At 38.8% G+C, this 6,000-nt stretch overlaps 1 pseudogene; it reads right to left on the reverse strand.

The window, feature by feature from the left end:
* Positions 1–5,612, reverse strand: part of LOC121482622 — a 102,524-nt pseudogene extending 96,912 nt beyond the window's left edge.
* Between the last annotated feature and the right edge of the window lie 388 nt (positions 5,613–6,000).

Raw genomic sequence — 6,000 nt, forward strand, 5'->3', positions numbered from 1 at the left:
AATCAGTACTTTTGTATTCTTTGGGTAAATACCTAGCAGTGCAATTGCTGGATGATAATAGGATACTTCTGTTTTTAACTTTTTGAGGAACCTCCATACTATTTTCCAGAGTGGCTGCACCAGTTTGTATTCCCATCAACAGTGCAGGAGGGTTCCCCTTTCTCCACAGCCTCCCCTAAATCAGTTGTTTCCTGTGTTGTTGATTTTAGCCATTCTGACAGGTATGAGGTGATATCTCATTGTAGTTTTGATTTGTATTTCCCTGATGATCAGTGATATTTGTTGGCCATCTGTATGTCTTCTTTGGAAAAATATCTATTCATGTCTTATGCCCATTTTTAAAAAATTAGATTATTCATTTTTTGGGTGTGGGGTTTTATAAGTTTAGAGCCCCATCTCCTCTACTTTCCTCAGTTCAGTAGGTAGCTGCCATTTCTATTCTAATCCCAGCAGAAGCCTGGGGTTTTATTCTCTGGAGAGGTCTCTGAACTGCAAGAATTCAGGCACATATCCTAAACCCCAACCCTAACCCTAATCCTAACCCTAAAAATAAAATAAAATAAGCTGGGCAAACTTCGTGAATGATATCTCTTAGGCAGTCATCTCTCACCACCTTGAAATAATCCTTTAGTTAGCACCATAGCCCAGGTGCAGATTCTATCTCCTTAGCAAAAGGTGATTTCATCAAAGGTGATCCCATTAGAATTTCGGTTATATTTGGCAAAGTTTAGGCCCACTTATTAGGAAAAGTCCAGGACAGGCAGGTATTTACTGAATCCTCTTTTTGTGTGTTACTACCTGCTGATGGAGTCATGTTTTCCCAACTGAAGTGAGAGAACACTGATTTTTGTTTTGAACTGTCTAATCTTCACAGACAAAACAGCACAACAGAAATTAAATTACATTTCAAATTGATGATATACTTTTGAAGAAAGCTATAGAGACATGACTTATTTCTTCAGAAGCAGAACATAACTAAAATTTTAGAAGTGTTAAGAAAGGGTCCTCCCTGTCAAAAGAATTTGTCTCACTCAGTTTAGAGATTCTCTGATTTACTTAAATTTTAGTCTTGAACAAAAAAAATTAAGATTTTATTTATTTATTTATTTATTTATTTATTTATTTATTTATTTAAGAGAGAGAGAGCATGAGTGGGGGAGAGGGGCAAGGAGAAAGGGGGAAGCAGACTCCCTCTGAGTCTGAGTCTCCCTCTCTGCTGAGCAAGGAGCCTGAGGTGGGGATCAATCCAGGACCCTGAGTCAAAGGCAGACATTTAACAACTGAGCCATCCAGGCACTTCTTGAACAAAAATTTTTTAAGTGTATCCAGTTCTGCAGTTGTAATTCTTTTTTTTTTTTAAGATTTATTTATTTTAGAGAGAGATAACCAGAGAGAACAGGAGAAGGGACAGAAAGAGAGGAAAAGAGTCTTAAGTAGACTCTACACTGAATGCAGAGCCCAACACAGATTCCATTTCAGGAGGTGCTCAATCTTACAACTCTGAGATCTTGACCTGAGCTAAAACCAAGACTGGACTGACTGTACCACCCAGGCGCCCCATAATTCTTTTTTAAAAAGAAAAGGTTCAGCTCAGTTATCTCCAACTACTGCTTCCCTAAAGGGCTGGCTATTGTTTAAACTTAGAAACTAATAACGCATAATGTTAGATTTTTTTTATATATATATATAATCCCTAGGTACAGCAAGAAGCCCAAAAGTAAAGCAAAGATTATTAAAATACAATGTTCCCTTTCTGCTTCATTTTTTCCCTTAAAACAAATTTATAAATTCTTAACTGAATACTTTACCTTATTTGCAAGCTAGAACACACCATGGATGTTAAGAGCGATGATTAAATTAAATAGCATGTATACAATGTCGGTATCTATGTAAACAGATATGCATTATATCAGTACTCTTCTCATCCCTGAGAAGGAGCAAGAAGAAAGAAAATGTCCCCATTCCTGTATTGATATATCTGTTGTCACCATAGCACCTAAGTCATGGTAATTCTCTTCTTATTGATGTGATGAAACATGTAATGTCATAGAAAGTTTGGGTTTTGAGATGTTGCTGTCCAACAACTTCCTTTAAAAGAGGCCAAGTGAGGGCATTAAGGAGGGCACTTGTTACGATGAGCACTGGGTGTTGTATTAAGTGACAAATCAGTGAATTCTACTCCTGAAACCAATATTACACTGTATGATAACTACCTGGAATTTAAATAAAAACTTGAAACTATAAAAATAAAAGAGGCCAAATGATCTTCCTAAGGTTACAGAGAGAAAAACTGAGTTTTCTGGCAACTAGTCTACAACTCATTTCATTACATTATTTTCCATTATAAAGTATTTGGCAGTTAACTAATTTAGAATTCATGAAATTTTCAGGAAACATATTATTCCATTAACATCTCTCAGTCTGACTTCCCTCAGGCTACTTATTAAGTGGAAGCACTTGCCAATTTTCTCATTTATTCATGCCACAAATATTTGTTAAACCACTATCTATGAGACAGATGTTTCTGATACAAGAGTGAGCAAGGCATATACTCCTGCCCTATGTACTTTTAATAGGAAATGAAATGCTTGCTTCCTTCATTCATTTTTTTCCCACTAGCTTTTTAAGTGCATTGAAAAAAAATTAATGTTCTGGAAGCTTCTAAAACTCCTAGTTGAAGTGTTTGGCTTTTTCCTATACTAGAGTAGCTATAATGAAACTAACTCTTTTATCATGAAACACAATGAGAGTGGGATAGAAATATAAACAGCTTTTTGAAGGCTTCCGAAAAAAATAAAACTACAACTTGAGGAGTCACATCCCAGAGAGAAGAAAAATACATGAAGGTGATCCCTGAATTCTCAGGATATTTTTCCCTTAAATTATTTTCCAATTAAGTATGTGGTATATTGAGGCTAAAAGGAAAAGTTCTCGTTATGTGTCAATCTCACTGATATCTGAGATTATGCCATCAGTGTCATGTAAGGATAAGATAAATGATAGGCTAAAAAAGGCCAGGAAATAATTTATTAGAGCCTCCAAAATTGGACAAAAGATGTAATCCTATAGATTCCAGAAGGTGAGTGAATTTCACACAGAAAACATCTAAAGAAAGACACATCAAGACACATCATAGTAAATTTAATAAAAACTAAAGACAAGGGCAGCCCGGGTGGCTCAGCAGTTTAGCGCTGCCTTCAGCCCAGGGCGTGATCCTGGAGACCCGGGATAGAGTACCACGTCAGGCTCCCTGCGTGGAGCCTGCTTCTCCCTCTGCCTGTGTCTCTGTCTCTGCCTCTCTCTCTCTCTGTGTGTGTCTCTCATGAATAAATAAATAAAAACTTAAAAAAAAAACTAAAGACAAAAATTTTAAAAAGTAATGAGGGGAGGGGCGCCTGGGTAGCTCAGTGGTTAAGCATCTGCCTTTGGCTCAGGTCATGATCCTGGGGTCCTGGGATTGAGAACCACATTGGGTTCCCTGCTTATCAGGGAACCTGCTTGTCTCTTTCTCTCTGCTCCATCTCCCGACTAGTGTTCTCATGCTCTGCACGCTCTCTCTCTCACTCATATAAACAAATAAAAAAAAATTTTAAATAAAAGTAATGAGGGGGGAAGCTACAACTAGGATGGGGAAACAATTTGAAAGACAATGGATTTCTGATTGATAACAATGGAGACAAGAAAAAAATGGCACAACACTTTTCAAATACTGAAATAAAACTGTCCATCCAGCCTTCTAGAGCATGTAAAAATATCCATCATGAATGATTGAAAATGAAGATATTTTCAAATAAAGGAAAACTAAAAGAATTTGTCACCAGCAGACCTAGAATGAAGAATGTCTAAAGGAAACACTCTAATATGCTAAGGAAAAAACTAGAAGTTTACAGGAAAAAAAGAATACAGTATTCAAAAATACAGGTTTAATAGAATAGACTTGCCTTCTCCACTTGAGTTCTATGATATGTTTAAGGGTCGAAGCAAAAATTATAACACTATCTCATGTCATTCTAAATGTAGGTAGAGGAAATTTTTAAGACAAACATAAACAAGGAAGCGAAGATGGATGTAAAGAGAAGTCAGATTTCTGCATTTCATTAGAATTTGTCAATGACACCAGTAGAATATGGTAAGTTATTAAATAAAGTGAATACCTACAGCAACTACTAAAATAAGCTATATAAACATGCAAATTTAAAACACTACATATCAATCAAAATAGCATTCTAAAAATCCTTCAAGGGATCCCTGGGTTTGGCGCCTGCCTTTGGCCCAGGGCGCGATCCTGGAGACCGGGGATCGAATCCCACATTGGGCTCCCGGTGCATGGAGCCTGCTTCTCCCTCTGCCTGTGTCTCTGCCCCTCTCTCTCTCTCTCTCTCTCTCTCTCTCTCTGACTATCATAAATAAATAAAAATAAAAAAATAAAAAAATAAAAATCCTTCAAGTTAACAAAGGAAAACAGGAACCAAAAAAAAAAGGAAAACAATGAAATGACAACCTTAATTTCTCACATATCAATAAATGCATTAAAAGTAAATGGACATAATACACCAATAAAAAGAGATTAAAATATTTCCTGTCTCCATTACATTCCCTTAAAACATAACCACGGAAAACAAATAAAAGTAAGTGGATAAAAAATATATATATCATGAATACATTAATCAAAAGAAAGCAAAAGGAAAAGATTTCCATCATAGTATCCTAAAGAACATCACAGATGTTTTCATCAGTGGAAAAAAGCATAACTGACAAAAATTTTAAGAAACTCTAAAAATTATCCTAAAGGCATACAGCAAGTGAGGAAATCACTGTGCAGCAGTGACATCAACAAGATGGCAGAATAAGAGATTCCAGGCATCATACTCCCACAGAAATGTCAATTTTAACAACCATCTGGGGACAAGAATACCCCTGTGGGAACCCAAGAGTGCAGTGAAAAGATTCCAGCACCCTCGGGCAGCCCCGGTGGCTCAGCGGTTTAGCGCTGCCTTCAGCCCAGGGCCTGATCCTGGAGACCCAGGATCGAGTCCCATGTCAGGCTCCCTGCATGGAGCCTGTTTCTCCCTCTGCCTGTGTCTCTGCCTCTCTCTCTCTCATTCTGTGTCTCTCATGAGTAAATAAATAAAATCTTTAAAAAAAAGAAAAAAGATTCCAGCACCCCGTTTGAGCAAAAATTTTAAGACGAGATGCAAGACTTCAAGGAACATGAAAAAAATAACAAATTCACTTAACCCATGTCACCTGGCTCCCAAGGCAACATAGCTCAGTGCTCAGGGCTTCACCAACCTCACTGCCAACCTCACTGCCTGCAGAGCTACTTCTGGCTCACCCCACCCAGATCACTCTGGATTGCCCAAGGCTGAAAATAGCCTGAGGCAGGAGCTAGGAGCAGGGAAAAGGGACAGGGTCACAACAACCACAACATGAATCTGAAAAGCCAACCACAAGTCCTTCTAGGTAGGTTCACAGACTCCACCAAGAGGTTCTCCCAGGAATCCAATGGGACACCTTACCTGTAGTCCCCCATAACAGGCTGCCAAGTGCTCCAGCACTCTGTGTGTGCCCCTGAGGTAGCACACATGAGCTTCCACATGCTGTGTGCACATGCTGCCACAGGCCTTCACAGACAGTGAGAATGAACTCCACAGAGGGGGAAACACAAATTCCCAGAGAAGGCACGTTGGACAGGCGCCTGGGTGGCTCACTCCATGAAGCGTCTGCCTTCTGTTCCCATCATGATCCCAGAGTCCTGAGATTGAGACCTGTATCAGGCTCCCCACTCAGGAAGGAGTCTGCTTCTCCCTCTGCCCCTCAGCTTGCTCATGTTAGCTCTTTCTCTCTCTCTCTAGTAAATAAAAAGAAAATTTTATTTTTAAAAAAGGGTGGTATAAAGCACATTGACATTGGCCATCAATTGCATGCTGTAGGATCAGGAGAAGGCACACAACCTTAAACACTTCAGGGTACTACCTTGGGGGAAAGGAACAGGGAGGC

The sequence above is a fragment of the Vulpes lagopus genome, chromosome X (assembly GCF_018345385.1).
Source record: "Vulpes lagopus strain Blue_001 chromosome X, ASM1834538v1, whole genome shotgun sequence".
Classification (NCBI taxonomy): domain Eukaryota; kingdom Metazoa; phylum Chordata; class Mammalia; order Carnivora; family Canidae; genus Vulpes; species Vulpes lagopus.